The sequence below is a fragment of the Suricata suricatta genome, chromosome 4 (assembly GCF_006229205.1).
Source record: "Suricata suricatta isolate VVHF042 chromosome 4, meerkat_22Aug2017_6uvM2_HiC, whole genome shotgun sequence".
Lineage (NCBI taxonomy): Eukaryota > Metazoa > Chordata > Mammalia > Carnivora > Herpestidae > Suricata > Suricata suricatta.
This window is the reverse complement of record NC_043703.1, coordinates 163,882,486-163,906,188: the sequence shown is the minus strand read 5'-3', so window position 1 is coordinate 163,906,188 and position 23,703 is coordinate 163,882,486. Positions and strand designations below refer to the sequence as shown.

The following is a 23,703-nucleotide window of genomic DNA, read 5'->3' as shown; positions in this document are numbered from 1 at the left end:
TTCCGACTTGAGCATCTAACCCTGGATTGTCAAGGCCTGCGGGGTGGGGTATTCGCCAAAGGCTGGGTGCACTCTCTAACTTTTGGAAAACTTAATATGTATGCACGTCATGGGTGAGGAAGGAGGGTCCCCTGTGATCTCACAAATGTGACGGTCTTCCTGTCACATGACCCCTTGATCAGGAGCTGTTTTGATCACTAACTTTAAAGGCAGAGGAGCAGGTAGCAGAGCCCATTGTAAACAGGTGTGCCGGCCCCTCCCTGGGGAACAGACGCCACATCGCTTGGCTTGCACTGCGGGTTAGGTCTCTGAGGGGAAAGGGTTGTTTTTGAGTGAACACAACCCCCGTAACAGCACATGAGCTAAAAACAAGACATCTGGGCAGTGACACTCCCTCCACCCTTATTCCCGGGATTATGAAAAGAACGACAAAAGATACTGATATTTAGAACACACATTCCACGGAAAGTTCCAAGGGTTAGTTCTGTACAAAATGTGCCACGTGAACCAAGGGACAAGTGATAAGTTAGTCTGAAGTCTACCTGAGCAAACTCACGATTCCTTTCCTGTTCCACACGAGTGGCTGCCGGCCTTCCGTTCTCAAGCAAAGCCATGCAGCTTTGTGACGACTGAGCCACTCAAATTTCCAGACTCCAAGAGACTATAAAAACACTGCTTCTAATCTTACTTTTCTTTGGCAGGATTGAATCACAGACTCTTAATTCTGAACAGACAGGGAAGTTCAGTCAGGTCTGACCCAGTGGGAATGTGGCAGGACGTGCACGGCCAGTTCCCAGTTTGAACTGTCCTGCCCTCATTCTGCTGCCTCTTCAGCCAGTGGGGAGCCCGCGGTGCCCAGGCCGGGGCGGCTGCCGGTGTCACTGGGGAAGCCGGCGGTGAGCCGTGGGGCCAGGGGACTTCCTGTCTGTCTGGGAGGCTGGGCCTCGGCCGCTAATCCGGGGCTTAAGCACGCTGTGCTCAGACGTTCTGCTGTTGATCTCTGGGATCAACAGCTTCGAGGTGCTCAGAAACTGCAAATCAGACGGCTGACATTTGCCAACACTCCTTCCTCAAAACAGCATTTGCTCAGGGTCTCATGCATTCCCAGGGAGGCAGAGCAAGGACTTGTTTCAGTCTCAACTGACACCTAACAGGACGGCTGACGTCAGTCTAGAAATTCTGATGAGTGAGGACCAGGTGCAGAACCCTCACAAAGTTGGAATCTTGGGCTCTAGATTTTACCAGAAGGTGATAAACTCAAACCATATATTTAATTAAGCAGAGAAATACGATTATACAATGCCTGATAATTGAAAGCTAATTTTCAGAATGATCATCTGGGTCCCTGAAGTATTACTCATCTAAGAGAGGGACCTGAGTGGTGACCCCACTCATTAGTAAGTCCGAAAAGTGGCTTACTCTATTCCAAAATGCACTCAAGATAAAGTAGATCTGGAAGAAATTGTGATTACCCTTTATCAGAAATATGTATATACTTAAAATAAGTGTATGTTTATATATAATTTGTAAATATAACATATAGCATATTATGTATAGGCAACATAACATATATGTTATACAAATATATAAAATATCAGCTATGCCACATAATTTTACAGATTACACCTGAATACACACTTACTAAAATGTGTGTGTACACGCACACACACAGATGCACACACGCACACACAAGCATGCACACACACATGCACACACACGCTTGCGCACATGCACACACAGACACGCACGCACGCACACACAGATGCACACACGCACACACAAGCATGCACACACATGCACACACACGCTTGTGCACATGCACACACAGACGCACACGCACACACACAAGCATGCACACACACATGCACACACACATGCATACACATGCTCATGCACATGCACACACAGACACACACACGCACACACAAGCATGCATACACACATGCACACACACGCTCGGGCACATGCACACACAGACACACACACATGCACACACAGACGCACACACACACGCTCGGGCACATGCACACACAGACACACACATGCACACACAGACGCTCACACACAAGCATGCACACATGCTCGGGCACATGCACACACAGACACACACATGCACACACAGACGCACACACACAAGCACGCACACACACACACACACGCACACGCACACCCTGAATCACTGTGGGTCAGAAATCTCGCTGTCAGCTCCACCTCTCTGGCTCTTTGGACACACTAGGTGTCAGCGCACGTGTGTCGTGGGAGGCGTTCGGTCAGTGTGGTCAGAGGGAAGGGGCCGCTGACTTCAGGAGCCATGCCTACAACTCTCAACACTGACTCTGATGCTTTTTCTTGCAGGAGAAGGTGGTGAGGGAGCCCCTGCGCTGCCCATCACCGTCATTGACTCTAGCTGGGCTGCTCCCTAAACTCTTCTAAAATGCAGAATCTAAACACAATTAATAAATGTGCAAGTAAGGTCTATAAGAAAGAGAACAAAAGAAAGAATCACGACCCCAGCAGCTGGAATCCCCACGGGGAGGACGTGTCCCCTGATCCTGAGCCCTGAGTTAGTGTCTGCCCAGATGCGGGTGGCCTCGGTGCCAGCAGTTTGGCTGAGCTCCCTGGGGGTGTCTCTCTCTGTTCCTTTGGTGAACTTGGGCTTGGGAGAGTGCCCGTATGACACCACATGCAGGATGGGTGGGGGTCAATTCATACCATGGAACTCATTTCCACCCCACTGGCCATAGGAACACCACGATTAGGCATTCCATTTTATTCTTCCGGTAATATATACCCCCAGCTCTAAACAAAGCAAGTGAAGAAAGGAATTTCCCTTAGGAGAAAGAAACGAGAAAAAAAAAAAGAAAAACCGAGTCACCCTGGAAGATAAACAGCATGGCCCTCACTGGCAACTACCACCACCCACTCCAAACTGCAGGATGTGAGGTCAAACCTGCATTTGAATTCAGAAAATGCAAACATGAGGACCTATCATACTGACTCCAGAGGGATCGGAACCACAGAATTCCTCAGTGCAATATACCTAGTTACTGCGTGCGTCCAAGGTGCAGATGATCCCTGTGTCATAAGGAAGCCAGCATGTCTGTCTGCAGAAAAGGCTTATGTGGATAAAGCTACGACCGGTGCCATTAGCACAGACACCAGGACAATTGCATCCTTCCGTCCCTCGGGCTTGTGATGATCCCCCCTCTTCCCTGCAACTGGTGATTAGCGGGACTTTCCACGACCCAGACAACAGACAGCTGGACGGATGCCAAAGGACTGCACGTCCATGGTCTACCGTGCCCTTTTTAATCAACTTCCTAATTAAAAAATGCCATGCTGGCATGAGGTATGAAGGGAGTAGGCTTGGACTATTTCACAAAATCGCATCCCCTAATCTGGGGGTTGTTGAAAATCTGTGTTCTTACAGATGTTTATGAGTTTTCCTGGTGCAAAGATAGAATCAATTTGCTTCTGCCTGGCCCTCAAGACGTATTAAATTTATCCTGAAGGAAACGGGTTTCTGAAAAGCGCTTGCCCAGATGCATTAGGCAGGTGGGAGCTTCAGTGAACCAGAGGGTCCACTAGCAGATGCAGCATTGATTTCTGAATGCTCACGATCTAGCAGACAGCTCCAGAGCAGGCTCGGCTTGATGGCTCTCTATGGGGTGCCCTGCAGACTCGATTATTTCCACAACCGGCCTGGCTAGCATTGTTTCACGGCGACCATGCTCGGTCCTCTCAGCTCCTGTGCAGATGGCACAGGCTAGTGGCATACACGGACCCGGTGGCAGGAGCCTGGGCCAAATGCAGAGTCCATCTCTAAGAACCTTCCATCCCTTCCAGGACTGAGCAGGGCGATAGGGCCCTGACATCAGGAGGGGTGCTGACTTTTGGAAAGCCGTTCTGCCGAGGGTCATTCGAATGCACGAGGAGTCTAGGTTGAGAGAGTGGCAGGAAGAGACCACCCGCAACAGGGTTAGAGACCAGAAACCCTAGAACGAGCATCTTTGTCAATGTACTAAAAGGAGCCTCCGCCTCCTAAATGATTAATTCACGAGTTGTTTGATTTGGAGATGTAGAGCTGACGTCCAAACCTGAGAACACCTCAAGCAAATGTCCAGTAATCTTCAGGACATTTCCTCTAAAGCAATTTGAGGCTAGAGCTGCCAGACGTTGGCAAAGAGCAGTTGGCATGTGACCCTGAGCCACCGAGTTCCTTGCACAAATACACCCGGGGCAGGGGGCACGGCACGCGCATCGACCCGACGGCCGGAGCCTCGTCAGCTTGCACAGAGCACCTCCTCATCGGTGTTCCGAAAACACGTACACACACTCACTCGCAGAACCTTTGACGAGACTAACCGAGCACTCCCGGGAGGGCAAGAACACGTCGGAGTATCCAATTTTAAAGAAATGAGGCCAAAAATAAGCTCTTCAGAGAGAAATATTGACACCATCTTCCTTCACAATCAGTGGGATCCTTGGCAGAGACTGCCCTTGGCACCTAACGCACAGCGGACCCCTCAGGGCCCACGGCTGCCCGTGTGCCAACCACTCCTCCCCCGTGAGGCAGAGAGGGCCTGGCCTTCCACTGGTGTCTTGGCATCTCACTGGTTGCTTTAAAAATTTGCTATGAAAAGCTGCTTTTCTTTCCAAAGTTGATCTCCAGCCTTAGAGGTAAACCAAAAAAAATTTTAAAGGAAGGAAGGAAACAGGAAAGGAAGGAGGGAGGGAAGGAAGAAAGGAAAGGAAGGAAGAAGATTCCCTCAGAAATCACATTTTCAGGCAGGTGCACATCACCATATTTCTAGCTGTGGGACCTTTTATTCTTCCATTGTCTTTGAAGGCAAGCCCTTCCCAACCCCACAGTGCCTGGGAGCTAATGTGACAGATAGTGGCATAAAGTGAGTCTGTCAAGTGGAAACTCATATGACATAATTTTGGCCCTTAAAACAAGCTGGGCTACCGCTCAGGCCCAGCCGGGCACAAAGGAAGACAGTGGTAGGTGACACACCAGTGTCCCCTTCTGTTTGTAAATGGACACATTGAGCTTAAACACGATTGCTCCTATTTTGCTCCAAGAAAGTTATAACCCGTCATCAAACTGCAAGGAGTTATTTTAATCATAGAAAGCTTGGCTCAATGCTCAGAGGAAATCTAGCATGGAAGAAGAACAGAAATATTTCTTTCCTCTAGGTAAGAGTTCAGGAATCTGAGAACAATTTGCTGTTCAATACTGCTGAGTTAAATAAAGACAGTCAGCCGTTTTCTCATTCTTGTTTACCGGCAAATTGAGAAATAAAATTGAAAAAATATATAATATAAATTCATTGGTAAAAAAATAGAGGATTTACCTATTATGCAAAAAATAAATAGACAAACAGCTCAGTGTGAGTACTCAGAAACTTGCAGCACAAGGAGAAAATGGTCAAAGGCAAATGCCGGAGCTTCCCACAAAGGGTTAATATGTTTGCCAACACCTTGGGTTTGAGGCTGAGGTTGAGGCTTGCTGGAGAGAGTTTTTTCTCTCTCTCTCTCTTTTTTTTTGGAAAGGCAGAGTTTTTTTTAAAACACAAGAAATGACCCTCCAAAAAGTTGCTTTTTCTGTCAAATGGTCGCAGTCATTGTCTAAAGCAAACAGCTAAATAAAGTGAAGCAACTCTTTCAAAAAAAAAAAAAAGAAAAGAAAAGAAAAGAAAGAAAAGGAAAGAAAGCCTAGGAATAGAAGAGAAATAAAAGCAACCCAGAATCACTAAGGGATCTGATATACTCAAGACACTGTCAACAGCAGCTTGGAGGGTAATAATTCCAACTCAAGCTCCACCTTAGAAACACGCGAAATAATTAGGTCAGTGACAATGCAAACCTTACCTTTTAAGGAGAGTGGAAATTATGAAAACAAGAGAGAACTGTTTATCAGTGAATTCCCAGGGAAGGAAGGATATTGAACTAGATGCTGAAACCCCCATGTTGCAGCCCCACAGCCAGAGAATTATATAAGAAACGTGTGTCCCTGGTGACAGGGGAAACTGGGGTTCCCGCAGGCTTCCCCTTGGTCCCCAACTCAGGAGACCGATTTGTGAAGCCAGTTCCCTTTTTTCCCCCGAAAAGAACTGAAAGTATCAGAGGCTGTGCTGATTTCTCTCTTTCTTATCTGTGGACTGTACAGATCAATAGAAACTTGAGTCCGATTTCCACCATCTCCGGTAAGTTGCTGGTTAAATGAGCCAAAATCTCCTTCCCAGCTAGGAAAAATATATACCAGTCAAAACTAATTATGTCTGGGCTTCACCTGAAACAACGTTTGCTAATTTTACTGGTCTGGAGACACTGTTCCAGAAAATATTAATTAAACACCTTGAATAATGGCTGCTGTAAATTTCTGAGCACGGGAATCTCCAAACGGGGGATTTTCACTCCAGACCCAGGCCGGGGGAGATGCAGGAAGCGACCACCCCACACCAGCAGCAAACGACTGCTCTTTTGTTACTGACCAGGAGGGGCTGAACTTTGCTCCACTTTGGAAGCCGAGCCACGGCTCCAGAGACAGGAGGACAGGACATATTTACCTGCAGGGAACACCAGAGAGAAACCTGGAGCATGGCAAAACAGAGTGGTCCAGACGCATGGTGAGCGGCTGCGGCCCCCGGCCACCTCGGCAAGGCCGTCCCCACGGCCGTCCCCACGGCAGCCACCCCCCTCCCACGGCGGGGACTCACCCAGAAAAGCCCGCGCCCCGCTCCACGACCCCAGAACTCTTGCAGGGCTCCTCGATGCCTACCATTTGTCCTGCGCTCATCCAATCAACTTTCCACTGCACATCTTCCCTCTGCCGGCGCTCAGACGCCGGGCCACTGCTCATCTGTATGCTAATTATTTTGCCACATGGACAAAAGTAATAATGCTTTCAGACAGGAAACTAACAGGCCTGAAGTCGAAGATGGAAATTAATAAGTTGACACCACTAAACGCCAGCCAGGCTGCTGCGCGTGCCGAGCTAGGCTCCCGGGGAGGCCATGGCCGCAGAGCGCCACCAGCACGCCACTGACTTACCCTGTGTCGGGCTGCATCCTCTAAGAACTACCAAAAACATCCATTCCCCCAAATCCTAGCACGGGGAGGGAACTTCGGCGCTGCGCTAGGTATTTTTCAAGGGATAGCTGTGGATTAAGCCAGTAATTTCTAGCCTTCCTGTTTATTAAGCTTGCAACACAGTCAGACAAGATTGGGGATGCATGCTGTATGCATCTTACATTGTACCCACAGGCCCCTAAATCTCCAGAGCAGAATGGGCATCATGTGCAGTGCCGTATTCACTGTAATAGATGGGAACTGTAAATACCAGTCAGGCCGGGAGCAGTCACCGGAGAGGCTTGTGTCTAAAAACAACCCCCCCCCCGCCTCCCGTCATGGGTGTTATGGCAGATTCATGCTGTGGTCAGAGGGATCACACAGAGTCAGCCAGACCCGCGGTATTTTACATGGTGCAAATGCCCAGCATCAAAACAAAACGAAACGAGGTTCCGGAGCCTGTGCTGAACTGCAGAAGGAGATGCGCAGGGACACAAGAGTTAACTGGAGCTGAGTCTCCACCGTCCCCGGGGTTGCCAACCACACTGGGTTCTGCCTCAGCACCAGCTTCTTGTATCACTTTCTTTTAAAACAAAAGACATAAAACTATTTCTCCAAGAAAGTTAAAACATTATCCATCTCTCGGCATTGCTTGAGGAGGAAAAAAATCAGAGAAAGTTTGATCTGCCAAGGCAAGACCAGATAAGATTTCAAAAATGCAGAAAGGAACATAGATATATGACTTTCATTAGCATTTTTCCGGTAAAAAAAAAAGTGCTGATTTTATGGATGGCTTCTTGGGTCAAGCAATAAAAGCGTCAGCCCGGCATCGCCGTGCCACCGTGCTCCCCGCAAACCTGTTACAACACTCTCCACTACAGAAGTCCACGCTAAATCACAAAGGCTACTAAGCACCTCCCACTCCTCCCCCTGGACGCTGGCCTTGCAGACACAGACTTGGGTTTAATGACAGCCCCGCGGCGCGCAGGGACCTGGGTCTGCCCAGGGTGATGTGATCCTGGAGGTCTGGCTCTCCTGGAGAAAGAGGCCATTGTCGGCTCATTTGCACACCAAACCGTGTGATTTTAAGAAGTGTTCTAATTTGTCATCAAGTAAGAGCTGACGACAGGTAGGGAGGAAACAACTGTTTGCTGAACTACTTAAGAGATCAGACGAAATAATTCTAAGGAGCTGGAAGTTGCAACAAGCAGATAAATCATATGCAGCCTTGAAACAGAAAGAAAGAGATACCTCTCCGCGGAAGACCTGGTGGCCATCGAGCGAAGCCCCGCTCCGCAGTCTATCTCTCCCCACAGGCAGGGCTACCGCCGCTGTGGAGAGCCCAGGGCACGTGTTGATCGCGTTTCCCGGTACATCCCTGCTCCATCCGCCCCTACCCTCCAGCGCCGTCGCCGGCAGCTCTCCGTGTGGAGGCAGAGTCTGGGGCAGAGCCACCACCAGTGAAAAACCACTGCAGGCTTTCGACGGAACACAATGCCGACTGTGGCTTCCGTCCGGGGGGGGGGGGGGCGGCACAGAAGTCTGAAGTTACCAAGAACACCTCATTCTAGCTTTCAGGGGCGACTCCCCTCAATCCCGAACCCCCTGCCTGAGGAGTTGAGACCAGACATCCTGGTCCAGAGGCTACAGCCCCCTTCGCGTCCAGCCCTGCTGGGAATCACTGCAGTGTGAGCGCCAGGAGAGCCTTAGGACGACACTCTGCACCATTCTGCCTTCTCAGAGCACAACACCCCTCTCGCCGAGACGACAATATTTCCCTCCCCCTCCCAACTTTTCCAATAATCACCACGTGGGGAGTAGGGATTTTTTTTTAAAGAGACACATTTTAGGAAAAATTTTCTAGCAGATCAGCCCGATACAGCAACGCTTATCGGTATTTCTTCACATAATAAATAAGCATTTCTGTGTTCTTTCTAGTTTTGTAACACCTGGCTTACATTCTCTCTGCCATCTCTGATTACTTCTACAGACACCCTGAGGACTCATTATGATGTCAAAGCTTAAAACAGTTTCATTGTGAAAACAGGCATAGAAAAATCATTGTGTATGCCTGAACAATGCAGGTGTGAAAGAGACACAGAGAGAAGAGGGAGGCAAAAACAGACAAACAGGAACAGAGTTAAAGAGAGAGGAAGAGGGAGGGGAGAGGGAGGGAGAGAGGGAGGGAGAGGCAGGGAGACAGAATTCGGGGGGGGGCGGGGAGAGGGAGGGAGAGGACAGGACACAAAGCATACTCCAAAATGAAACCATGTTGCATTGAAATACAGCCTACTCATGGAAAATATATAGCTGGTACCTTAAAATAACCTGATTATCAGAAAACTCATAAAATAAATTACTACAAAAGTAGAGTGTTTCATATTATTTCTTGTACAAGTTATGATCGTTATAGACAATATTTCTAATTTGTGGTACATGCCAATTTAAGAAATATCTTTTTTATATCAGCCACACATGATTTACCCCCACCACCTTAAAATAAAATTTAAAAAATAATTTTATGCACACACATAATTTTAAGTTTGTGATATCGTTTCTCTTGAGTTTAATTTGGAATAAACATAGATCAGTGCCAGGTATAGTGTTGTGGTAAAGAATGCAGTTTAATGAAACTTAGCTAGCTTGCTGAAATACATGTTAATCATTTGCAAGTCTTGTTCAAGTTTAGCCTCTCTTACTCCTTTCTAAGGAATGCTACACATATTTTCAAAGAAAACAAAAAGAACACATTTGTGAAAAGGGCTCTTTTAAAAACTCGAAAGTAGGAACACACAATCCTACTGCAATCAAGTCATGACATGAACTAATTTGATTATCAGAATTTGCCAAAAGTAAAGATCTTTCTCTCTGAATCTGCCATTTGTTTGCTTCCTGCACAGACTTCTGGTGAGATTTGTATCAAGGCAGACTTCATGGCTAGGTAGTAGGTACATTTGCAAACTGGTTATTGATTGGAACAGTAGCCCTGCACTCAAGGGGCCGGCCAGACGGGCCACCCTTCAACGCCAGGGCAGGGGGGGCTTCACCGACAGCATCTTGCTAACCCCTCTTAGTAAACTAAGTGGGTTTCTTGATATAAAATATTTAAGAGTCATTAAAATGTTAAGTTGTTTGAAGTTTAAAAAATAGCCATTAAAATATATAAGTAAAAAAAAGTATCTTAGGTGATATACTATATTCCCTAAACAATAACTCTCCCTCAAATTGGACTATCTTTCAGGTAGAGATGGAAATCTATCCATGCAACTCTGAAAATGTTATTTAGGCAACAAATTAATTTTTTCACAGAGGACTGGTTTGGATTTTTAAATCACACATGTGAAGTATTTCTAAAAGCAAATCCACAAAGAGTCATATTATTAACTCTAAATTTCAAGTATAGTTTTAACAAATAGAAGAACTTTAAAAAGCCTTGAAGCTGCAAAAATAAGTTATTTCTTCTCCCTCATCTATTGAAAATTGGCATAGAAAACAGACATAAAACATCAGGGGTATTCAGGAGTAAGGCATGAAATACAAATATTTTCAAGACAGCAAAAAATAAATAAGCTATGTGAAGAACACATCAGGAACAATGAAAACCATACACTGAAGAGGCTCCTTTTCTGAAAATGCTCACGTTTTCCTAAAATCATGCTTATACTCTTTTTATAATCCAAAAGGAAATTATGTGCTCTTAACCCTTCAGGAATAGTCACAAATTATTGGGCCTTCAACCCTGGTGTCAGCTTCTAACACACATGTGTGAAATCAGCCCAAGTTTCACTGGAGAATGCAAGTTCACTCAAGAGAAGTTGAAAATCATGTTTTATGTGCACTTATTGCTTTCCTGGTTCATCTTGATAATCCTAGTTCATCATTTTGAAAATGAAATTTTATCAGTAATTATATAAATTTCTACTACGAGAATATTTTTCATTTGAAAAAACATGTCTACCTACCATATAAACTATAAAGTTTTTCCACTCACCATTGGACATATGCACGTAATTTTAATGAAATCACGTTTGGTAACTTGGAAAGTAGGGTAAAAATTTTATGTGCAAAATAAAATACTGAGATTGCATATTTTCTCTGCCACCATCTTCAAAACACCCGATTGTGACCAGAAAGGCTGCTCTTGCTTCTACCTCAAGGAGCACAATCATTAAGGTGATGAAAGTAAGCCATTTTCACATTGCCAGTAAACTAGGAGGAAGTCAGTCACCGCTGAATGTAATTGCTATCAGCGGCGGACAGCTCCCGGTGCTGAAAGGGAGAGGGCGAGAAGCCTTGCTCACAATAGCTCACTCAACCAGCCTTTGAAAAATCACAGCAAAACTGAATGAGGTGGCAAAGTGCTCAGGCTGAATAGCACTGTCTACAGAACAATGGCAGCCAGCTCCAAATCCCACTATAATCACATTAATGAGATTAATCAGTGAATTAGCAGCAGTCAAATGTCAGGGAGGCAAGGAAGAATCCAACCAAGATTGGTAATTAACTTTTTTTTGGGGGGGGGGGAGGGAAAATCAACTATGCTACCTTCTAGGTTTCTCAGAAGTTGACAATTTTGCCTGACAAATCTGAAGACTGCATGTACTGATCAAAAGGCCACAGCATAATCCTTCATCTCATAATATAGACCCAGGTATCACATTTCTGTGCTTCAGCTACAGTCCCCTGAGAAAGTGATGTCACTTTAAATAATCCTCACAAACTATCAGGCTTTTATTGTTTTGAACTTTCTAAGTGTGAAATTGATACTTAAAATAAAATCTTTTCTCTAATACTCAAGCTAAAATATAAAAAAATGGCTGATTTTAAAAGGAAGGATTATATAACAGCCTACGAGGAGCCCATGACACTGTAGCAAGAGTTTTTAAAAAGTGCTATCTTGTAAAAAACTATTTTAAAAACACATGGGCAGTGGTCTATTGTCTCTACTAAAGAAAACATGTAACCACAGTTTAACTTTAAGGAGAACTTTAACCCATAAACTTATCACACTCAACATCATATAATCATCCACTTTCCTTCATGTCAATCAGAAAAAATAAACTTACATTTTCCTAGGATGTGTCACTTGGAGTGCATATAATACACAAGCAACACTCTGTATTCAAAGTTCTTAAGAGGTGAAAACTTACAGGAATGCAATGGAACTGATTTTCAAAAAGGAATACTGTGCAAACACTTTTTTTTTTAAAAAGGTGATCACCTTTTTATCTGTATGGGAGACATGCTCTATTTGTCAGTTAGAAAACAACATAACTTTTATGAACTTGAACAATTATAAAGACTCCCTTATGCCTAAAAGGGTGGTGGTAGGGTGTTTTCTCTATGAAGTTAATTTTGTGCAGTAAAATACGCTTAAAAAAGCTCCTATAAAAAATATTTTCACTGTAAGTAAATACATGACTTAAAAATTCAATAGATCATATAGTTCTTATGGCATTAGAAATTGTCACAGTTAGTTTAATACTAAATTCAAACTCAGTGCTCTATATTTTGAATAATAGCTATCATATGGATTTTTGCATATATATTTATTTCCTTATTGTGATCTGTCTTGAAATTAAAGTTTGCAGTTTGTATATCTAGTTTATTATTTTAAGTTGCTTTAGAGGACATCTTTCTGTTATAATTGAAATAATGTTTCATCATTATGAATTTTAAACATTCAAGTTATAGTTAAAAATCTTTGTGTTTCTGAGTTTAAACAATATAAGTCAACTTGCTTGCCACTAGGCAAATGTAACATCATGGCAAGGACTTCTCCTGTTTTCACAGCCTCCATGAAAATGCTATGCTTTATCTGTAATGTAAAGTAACCCAGTAAAGTCTCTGTGAAGTTCCGGTTTCAGCACCCGCAGATCCTCCAAGGATAGTCATGCAGCAAGTTTTTTAAATAAACAACACCACACTTAAGGCATGCATCTCAATACCCATTTTGCCGTAAAGAGAGACTTCTGTGGATTACAAACTCTCTAGACCTGGAACCTTGCAGCTCCCAGCCATGCCGTAAAAATAACTTTAAAAAGGAGCAAACAATGGGCACTGCAGCATGAGGCTCTGGACCACGGAAACACGTCCGCTGTCCCCCAAGTCCACCGAATCCACCTAACGAAGATCACATACCTCACGACATGACCACAGCCGCTCACAAGTTCAAGACAAACTCACTGCTGGTAATTGTGCTGGCTCAACAGACACCCAAAGACAAGAAAACCCCTTTCCACCACCGGTCTGAAAGGAAGAGAGAAATATGCCTACCACCGAGATGCAGAAAAGGTTGCTTTTTGTCTTCAGTGAATATTGACATCATAACCCATAGTCCAGGGAATAAAACATAAAATGAAATACACCCACCAACAATGAGTAAAAAAACCAGGGGGCTTCAAGAAGGCTGCGAGGACAGCTCTCTCCCTGCTTAGTGTGCAGTAGCTTGGGGAAAAGATGTCGCCCGGGCAGGACTGACAAATGCAGTGCGATCGGCTCGCGGGCCTGAGGGATCTGCCTCACTTCCACATGCGTCCCCTGATGCACACACTCCCACTCATGCTCTCGGTATGCTTTTTTTTCTTCCACTTTTTTTTTCACGAGCTCCAAATCCCCGGCATATGACCTTCTGTTAAATAGATAAAAAAAAAAATGCTTATCAGTCATGCAAATGAGGCTGAATTCATTTTCCACAACAGATGGCCTCATAGATAATGATGATGGAAGAGAGAAAATTGAATGTCTCTCACAAGGTGGCCATGGCAACCGAGAGCAGAATAATATCAATAATAAGCTCACTGCATAATAAGGTTGTCAATCCCACAAATCAAAGTCTCCGGCTAAATCAGGTGTCCACCCCAGCTAGTTACAGGTAAGCATGTGCGCGCACACACACACACACACACACACACACACACACACACACTGCAGTTTACACTGACCATGAAAAAACTAGAATTTCAAGGCATGCTGTGGAAATGCGCATGTGTGTGTGTGTGTGTGTGTGTGTGTGATCGGAGGGGGGTGATTCGATAAGGGAATGACAATGTGACATATATTTCCTTTATTTTTGTTTCATTATCTTTTCTGTGGTGGACTCGGTTTCAGGAAGGGGGTTTAAATAGCCTTGCTGAAATTCGGGATCTCCCGCCTCCTCACCCCACCCCCGTCGATGTGCTGCCCTGCACTGATGCAGGAGCAGCTCGCCTCAGGCTTCCACCTTGGCTCCCAGGGGGACATCCTGCAAAATGAATCAGCAGCCATCCTGAGCAGGCTGATTAAAATGAAAATGGCAAGGCACATGTCTGGGCGGAACTGAAGCCGGGCTTTGCTGCCTGTCTGGCAAGCACGCTCAGTATAGCTCTTGCTAATAATGGCTTCCTGCCTTTCGTTTTTTAAAAAGGTATCGCCCTTTTTCCCCTTAACTGACTGGTGTTGGAGTACGTGTGTGTGTGGGTGTGTGCGCGCGTGTGCGTGGCCGGGTGGGGGATGGGAATGGATTCTTCCATGCTCTGGTTTCCTGCTGTTCACACACAGACTGCCTGCCTGACGACACCATTATGGTAAAGCTGAACTTACCCCCGTCGTTCCTGGGGGGAGGGAGGTGGTTGAGAAGTCTCCGGGTAAAAGGGCCACTTACGAACCCAAGCCGCCTGAGAGACTAAGTCACCATTTTCCACCCAGACAAAATCACTTCTGGCCAAATCGGAGGCAACAGAGCTTGGGAGCATGCTCGCTGCCTCACCGGCTCACAGTTGGACCCTGCGACGCAGCCTATTTCTGCTTCAGACCTTTGCAGCCCACCTGCTACCGTATCCCAGATACTCTGCCGCACAAAGCATCCAAACTAGGAAAATGAAAGCTGACTAGCTGATGCAACCACCTAACAAATTTAATGAAAATAAATCTCTGACTCTTTTTCATAATCCTCAGGCATAGCTTTAAGACTGTCCTCAAAGAGGCTGTCCTTCTCAGCATCTGTCCATTTTTCCGTTTTTTCAGGCATTCCGGAAATCAGAACATGATCATCTTTCATTTTAAAAAATGGCTTAAAAATTAGAACCAAGGGTTTTCCTGAGTTCATTATACTTTATTTTTACTATACATTTTTTCTAAGTTATAATAATATTTCAGCTTTGCTGTCTTAATTTCCCTTCTTGATTCCTTTTGGTAACAGATACGTGATGTGTATGCTTGTGCTTGTACGTGTGCATGTGTGCGCACGCGCGGGTGTGTACTTATTTTTGCCGTTGGTAAAGCTGATCTCTGAGATGTGAGCTGTTCCCTCCTGCACCCTGCCCGGCTGCTGCAGAGCGTGGATCAGAGATCAACAGAGCTGCCCGGGTGCGGGCTCCGAGAGGCAGAAGCAGGGCAGCTGCCGCCGCCCCTCCCTGCCTCCCTCTCTCTCTTTCTCCCTCTCTCTCCCTCTCTCTCTCTTTCCCTCTCTCTCTCTCCCTCTCTTTCTCTCCCTCACACACACACACACACACACACACACACACACACACACACACAGAACTAATGACGTCTGTGCAGCTTTTTCCGCTGATTGGGCAGCACATCGGATGTTCTGTGGAGCAGAGAATAGGAATCATTTACAGTCGGTGGAAAAAAAATGAGAGCATGCGTTCTCCTGTGTCTCAGACACGGATCCCGGGCTCCCCGGACAAGCAGCCACCGGGAAGGGACACGTCCTCAGGTTGTGTGGTCACTACCGAGGAAAAGACGACTCCAGGATGGTCAGAGGCGAGACGTAGCACAATGGAATGCTTCCATTTTACAGAGGACAAAGCATTTCTCAAAAAGAAGTCAGCAGAATAAAATGCACAGAAAATTTGTACGTTTAGGTCAAATAGTGAACTCCATTGCACTGTTTTTAAGGGTTTGAATAAACTATTATTATTTTAAAATACTCCCAAACACACTTTTGGAAATAAGGTACAAATGAAAAAAAAAATGTGTGTGTGTACACATAGACACACACTTCTGTATTTCTCTGCTTTAGCTTAGCTGTGTTAGCAACGAGTTCAGTTTTTTTAGTTAAAATTTAACCCCAAGTGTCTTATAAGGAGGAAATAAATCTCTAAATGATACTCAGGTATGGGATTTAAATCTCACACTTAAATATGTGAATATGTTCCTTAGACATATGTACACATCCATGAAAACTCACCATCTATGAGGTACAGGGCACCTCTGTTAGTGTGCATACACAAACGTGTACACGCACACACACGTGCATGTGTGTAGAGGAATGTTGTTTCAACTGCTTCGGTTACCTGAAGCTTCAGGCGAATCTCACCGAGAGGACAGGCCCCTGGGTCCCTGAGCGCGGAGCCTGGTGTCGACCGTGAGGCTCAGGAATCCCTGGGCTGCGCGGCCGGGGACCGCCTCTCCCGCCCCGCATGGCCCCCCCGCATCTCCGGGACGGCACCTGCCCGGCCCGAGTCCGGCTCTGGAGCAGCACGCGTGCTCTCTGCATCCCGCCTGTGCGGGGCTCTGGAGCCCGGGACGCCCACAGTCAGACGGCTTCACGGAAGGGAGGACGGATGCAGGTCAGGCAGCCGCAGGGCTCAGCAGCGAGCAGCGCCTCAGTCCGCGCTCGCGGTTACACTGAGGTCCACTTCCTGGATTGAAACGTGGTGCTCCGCAGTCCGGTGAGATCAGTAAGACCCTCAGCGCACACCAGGATGGGGGGGGGGGCACCCCAAAAGGCTGTTTAGGCTGAAGTCCCTCCTGTAGTTTGCAGTTAACCCATAAAGGCATCATTTGCTTCCAGATGTCTATCAACAACTTCCCTAAATTATTCCTAATATAGGATGTGGCTCTTAGATGTTCATAGTCTTTCCATATTAGGAACCTACCTAATAGCTTGTAACTTACCTTATTAATTCACTAGCAGCTTATCAATTAACTACTTTCTAAGAGAAAATACATATGTGCTCCCTTCTTACTGGCATGTCCTCCAATTTAATACAAAGAACACAACCCCAGGTGTTCCGACGGCAGGACCGTGCACACACGCTCCATGCTGGGCTGTGCGCCAGCCATCAGCTGCGTGTCCTGGACTTTCCAACCAACAGCGAATGGGTGTCTGCCCTTGTGGCCGGAGTCCGCTCTCAACACGCATGTACCCATCGGGGCCTTTTCATCTGTTCAGACGTCGTGTCTCACACCGCGGCAAAGGAATGGGGACCAGATCTCCACGTGAAGCCTGAGGGTCATCTTTCTGAATGTTGGTACAGGAAATTCATCACATTGTCCCAAAGTATCTCTTTCACGTTCCTTCAGAATTACGCTTGCATCAGGGATGGACCAGTGTGGTATCAGAGGACTAACTTAGGACAGTAGCAAACAGGATAAATCATCACAGCTGGGGAGTGAACAGTTACAGCCTGTAATCTAGACACCACCGGGCCAGCGTGCGGCCCATGAAAACCAGGCACGACGTAGCCCCCCCCCCCCCCCCCGGCAGCCGAGCTTTCCAAATTAGACATATATCAGGTAAGACCTTCTGTGGTAACGTATAAACAATGCTAGAGGCGGGAACCCTCCTTCGGGGCAGGGAGTTAGCTTTAACCGGTCAATACACCTGTAGAATGCTCCACAGCAAATAGTAAAAAGAAGCAAAGTGAAGGTGACTTGCTTGAAAGACAGGAGTGAGGAAGAAATCTGGGGGTCATGGCCCAAGGAGCTGGCGCATCCAGTACAGTTATAGGCAGATGGAGGATGGATCCGACAGGCCACGAACTTGGGGAGACTCTTGAATCTGCCTTGGGTTGACTGTTCTACTGCATGTTAACAGATACTGGAGCCTGAACAAGTAAGATTCTAAAGCATTCATATTCAGACCGTTTGGTCTCACTATATGGAGCTGGTCATTTTGGGGCAATGTATAGATATACATTGCATCAAATATAATTTTGAGATTTAAAAGGGCATCAAAAATTTAAGATTTAGATGATTAGAGCCAACAAACTAAGATAACCTATAAGAGATATTTGTTTCATCCCCAACTCCATCATTCGAAGAAATTGAGCTACAATTTTATGAAACAAGGACTTTCCTGACCCCCAGTCTCTGAATTCTCTCACATCTGGCGTCTTGATATCGCAGTTTCTGACATGTAGTCACGTGTTTCATACATCAACTCCTATCCGAGATGTATGAGGAAAGGAACATAGGCTTCTGAGCTTCTGAGCGCACGGCCACGCAAGGCACATACTTCTTGCATTGGCAGATTCTCCAGTTCATGGATGGGTCTCGTCACTAAATTAAGAAAGATACATCTTACCATTTGCCTTATTTGGAATTGAATGATTCTTCATTGTGCCAAAAACAGTAATAGGTATCCTGCATATCTAGAATCCTTTTTGTATTGAAATCCTTAGGAAAAGAGAATCTTGAAAACCCTTGGTTGCAGAGAAGATGCTACGGATAGATGAGGAAAAAGATACCAAGTTCCCTCCTCCTCACCGCAGCTAAACTTATCTCATTTTCTTTGAGTTTCCAGCACCTGAATCTCTTCCCAGTACCCAGTACCTCCCCAATATTTGAGTGCCCTTAGAAGGGAACAGCTGTCTATTACCACAGATACTAACATTACTAGGTATTTTTCCCCAACTTCCGTTACAGTGACATTATGGGCGCATGACCCATGACCTACCATTACTATGAGTCCATCTTAAGTTTTTAATCTTGAGTTGGCAGCACAAAGAAGCTTGGCCTTCCAAATCTCTTTCATGATAATGGTGGCAGTTTTGCACAATTAGTTAATTGATTAATCAACTCAGGGAAAGGAACATCAGTATGATGTCATGGTGACATTGGTGTCCTAACTGGACCAGCTCTCCTGCATATTTCTGGGCATTGCTGCCAATGAGCTAGCCTCCAAGGTTGGCATTCCCACTGTCCTGGCAGTTCCGTCTTTCTACTCAAGTCTGCAGCATATTCATGCTGAGTAACACACATATGGGCACTTAGCACGCACCAGACAAGTGAAAATAGGATAAATGGGGGAAACCAGGACTCGTGATTTCATTATAGAGAACATCTAGCAAGATGTGAAGTTGCTACTTGTGGTACCTGGCATCAAAACAATGAAAATCCCCACGATGGCCGTGGAACAACTGGCTGGGCTGAGGATGAAGGGGGCACACAGCAGCCCTATCTGACTTGCAGAACCGAAGAGGCTTGATGTCTGTGAACAGGGGTCTGATGTGAGCGCCACCATGAAGATTCCATGTCCTTCACCCGATCTTGGAGATGAGTGGATTCCCAGACTCGGGGCATCGGGAATGAAGGGTATCTTTGATGAAAGACCTCTCAGTAATATCATGAAAATAAATGATCCTTTCTCAGATGGACCTGCAGCTGTTTGTCAGAGGAATCATAGGCATTATTGGGCACTAGCTTCCTTCAGTTCCTGGGAACTTAAAATATCATTTGCTCTACTGGGTAACGTGGGGTCTTGTGGGGAAAGGGGCTGGCGACACATCAGGTCAGTGGGGACTTAAACTCTCCCCATGTTCCCCCCAAATTCCTAAGGGTAGAGTTAAAAATGCATGTTCAATGCTTGGCAGAACCTGTACCTTAGCTCCACACTAGCTGGACCATCAACAGAGGAATCCAAACGCATGTGGCGTGCTGGAAAAACCACACGTAGGGTCACCCACAGTGTCTTCACAGCTGCGGTGAAGGGCTCTCATCTCGTCCCCTTCACTTACTGGTGTGGCCGCGGAAGACGGGGCTCTGGAGGACAGTGATGACTCACCACAACCTCAAGCCACGGGCCTGATGTCTCTAGTCAAGCAAATCAGCACAGCTCCAACCATGAGGAAATGTGTTTCATCCCAACAAGAGAGAAGGCCAGGAGCTTTCCTTCCTATACTGGTAACAACAGCATGTCTACCATCTTGTCTCAGGTTTAATTAATTCTTTGTATTTCCAGGAAACAAAATCATCCTCCGTCACGCTGGCTGTGAGGCCGTCACTGTGGCAATGGTGACATGCCAGAAGGACCTAAGGCACGGATGTCACTCACTCTAGATTTCTTGATGAGATGGCGGCCACCAAAGACCAGTAGGAAAATGCAGTGAAAAACCCAGCTTCCTGTACCTTCTAAAGTGATGGTTGTCTACTTGTCTGGGACCTTCTGGGTTTTGTCTATTAACAGAAGGACATGATGCTTTCTCTTCCTTGGTTCCGCTGTTCCTGGGGATGCAGGCTACGTAGGGTGATGGTGTTGGCTGAGGGGATCAATCCTGACTATTTGGGATTACAGCAAGGATGGGAGGAAGAAATGTGAAAGAAGAAGGGGGCTTCTGGGCATCTTTCAGTCATGCCAGGTTCAGCAGTTACAATAAAGAAAGACCAGAGCCACCTGACGCAAAGGTGCTCAGGACCCCACTTCTCACAAGGTGTCTGGCCACTCTCTCAAGTGCATCACTGGCTCCCCTGGGTCTTGCCCGCCCGGGCAGCAGGGCAGTGGGGCTCCATGAATGTCCGTGGGAGCACAGGGAGCAGAACATTTAACGGCACCGCTCCTTGCCTCGTCATACACACTTTATAAAACGGAACTAACCTTCTCTTTTCTCTCTCATGTGATTTTATGATACTGGTGGTCTACAGTGCACAGAATATTGACACAGAATTGGGGCAGAGCACTGCAGGAGTGAACAGCACTTGGAGATCCCAGGAACTGACACAAAAGTCGGGGTCATTCCTTCCTTAGGAGGACAGAGCATTCTTGGCCACAAGGCCATTGCATGAGTCCCCACACACTTCTCAGGGACGTGTGCTGACACTGGGCAGCAGGAGACAGAGACAGTGGGTGTTTGCTCCATTTCTATCTTTCCTTGAGGAATGGCCCTCCTGCGAGTCCGGCCCCCTGGATGGGATGGAGACGGCAGGGGCCGAGGGTTCCGGCTGAGGAGGCAGGTGTGGAACCTGGAGAAGGTGGCGGGTGCTTGGGGTGAACCTGGAGCTGTGCCCGTGGCGCTGCCAGGGATACTCAGCCTGCTCTTGCTGTCCTCTGGTCCTGGGCACTCAGAGGACTCCCGAGATCTCGCTAATGAATCCCTTTTTCTGCTTAAATGTGCCCATCGGTCCCCTTTTCTAGAGCCGGAGAACTCTGATGGGTACAGGACACAGAGGCATATGCGCACACACACGCTCACACACACATGATCAAACACACAATGCTCACACACGCACACACGCACTCACACAGACACACAAACACACACACTCACACACATGCTCACACAAACACACACACACACATACCCGAGGTGGGAGCCACACTCGCGTACAGAGGTTCCCGGGGTTTCCTGCCCACGTGGCCACATTACCTCAATGCCCCGCAGCCCTCACCCCAAATCCTGGCTTATTTGCTCCCTGACCACTGCCCATCTCACTTAGTAAGACACAACTTACCTTCCACATGGGGTGGCCCTTCTCCAACCAAAATCCTAAGGCAGTTTAGCTCTAAAAATTATTCCTCTTCAGTTGCCTATGCTAAGTCCCTCAGGCTCAGGACAGGGAATAGAGTGGTCCAGAGTCTAAACTGTCTCAGGACTGAAGTGGGTACATAGGCTGATAAAACACAAAATCTTCTTGGCTCGGTGGGTTCCCAACCATTTTATGATATCAAGCTGGAAGAGACTTTACAAGGAAAAACATCTTAACAGCATATCTTTGATGTGTGGTCTTTTAAATTTGTAATAATGGACAATTCCTTCTTTATCTTTTAATAGGCTACACTGCAGGGGTTCTGTTTCCCAATTACAGAACAAAATGCCTCTGTCTTCCACCTCATTCTACTCTTGAAATACACAAAGAGGCTGTCCAAGCAGTGTGGGGGCACCCTGCCCCTCTGGGGAGCCTCACCCTGCCTCTTGAATCAGAATCTGCTCTTTTTTTCCATAAGATTTTATTGTCAAATTGGTTTCCATACAACACCCAGTGCTCTTCCCCACAAGTGCCCTCCACCATCACCGCCACCTCTTTTCCCCCTTCCCCCTTCCCCTTCAAGCCTCAGTTCATTCTCAGCATTCAACAGTCTCTCAAGTTTTGCATCCCTCTCTCTCCCCAACTCTCTCTCCCTCCCTCTTCCTCTCCCCCTGGCTCTCCATTAGGTCTCTCCTGTTTTCCTGTTAGACCAGTAAAGTTGTAGGATACAAAATCAATGTACAGAAATCAGAATCTGCTCTTTCACCTAACTCCTGGGAGATGTGTATGTTCAGGAGAGTGAGAAACAGTGGACCAGACCGACCAGTCCTTTCCAATAGAAATACAGTGTGAGACCGCTGGATGATTAAGGACTTCTAGGAGCTTCATGGAAAAAGAAAACAGAAACAGGTGAAATTAGCTTAATTTTTTTTTAATGTTTATTTTTGAGAGACAGAGAAACAGAGCACGAGCACAGGTAGGACAGAGAGAGAGAGTGACATAGAATCTGAAGCAGCATCTAGGCTCTGAGCTGTCAGCACAGAGCCCGACCTGGGGCTCAACCCCACAGTGAGATCATGACCTGAGCCAAAATCGGACACTGAACCGACTGAGCCACCCAGGTGCCCCTTTAGTAATTAGTTTTAGTAGCTTTAGTAATATATTTAATTCAATATCTAGAATACTAATATTTCAAAGTATAATCAACATAAAATATAAAATACATTAATAAGATGTTTTACATATTTTGTGTGCCATGCTAAATTTTAATTGAGATATAGTTGACAATAACATCATATTAATTTCCAGCATACGGCATAACGATTCAGTACATTATGAGATAATCACCACAGTAAGTTCGGTTATCCTCCCTCACCATAATTATGAAATCTTTAAATATTTTTTAAATCTGGTGTGTGTTCTGCCATTCCAGTGCATCACACTTGGAACCAGCTGATTTTCAAGTGTTCAGTTACCATGGTTTTTTTGGCCAGGGGCCACCGTGGGATTCCCAGATAGAACCCACTGACTTTCTCTCCCACCTTCAGGTTGGGGTGGAAATTGCCCAGTTGGCAGTAGCCACAGCAATGCTTGGATGAAGACTCCCAAGGTAATACTAGAACCAACGACTCGTACCCTTTCACACATGCACACAGATATTAGTAAATATTTACTGACCAACAATGAGTGAATAATTGCTCAGCCCTAGCAGGGTCTCGCTCACCACTGTTCTGGCCTCCCCTTCTCTTCTGTAGGTGTCCATGTGGGTGTGTACTCGCTGTTATGTAACCCTACAACTCTTGTGCTATTTGGATGCCATTAGCTGCATGTAACAGAGGGTGTGCAATATTCCAGAAGTTCAGGGGTTTTAGAAACTCGGTCCACCCCGTTTATTCTGACTCCCTTGCATCTCTGGTTCCCTGAGTGACCTGCTGTCCTGTCACTGCCCCGTGGCTGTTGCAGGCTGCTGGTGCACACCCCCTGCTTCAGGGTCTGAGTTCCTGTTGAGCTGTCTCTGGCGTCCCCTCACTAGTCTTCCACAGGTCCGGTGTGGACAGCGGCCTATATTACGTTTTCTTCTCTCTCTTTAACCAATGTAAATTTCCGAGACCTCTCCTTACAACATTCTTGTGATTGATGACGAGTTTTACAGGAGGGTGGCTCAGCTGTGCTTCT

At 46.2% G+C, this 23,703-nt stretch overlaps 1 protein-coding gene across 1 annotated transcript in view; it reads right to left on the bottom strand.

Moving 5' to 3' along the window:
• MYT1L (myelin transcription factor 1 like) overlaps window positions 1-13,574 on the bottom strand; it is a 402,906-nt gene extending 389,332 nt beyond the window's left edge. Inside the window, exon 1 of the mRNA XM_029938368.1 lies at window positions 13,351-13,574. The gene's annotated coding sequence lies outside the window, so the exon portion shown is untranslated. The remainder of the gene's footprint in view (window positions 1-13,350) is intronic.
• Between the last annotated feature and the right edge of the window lie 10,129 nt (window positions 13,575-23,703).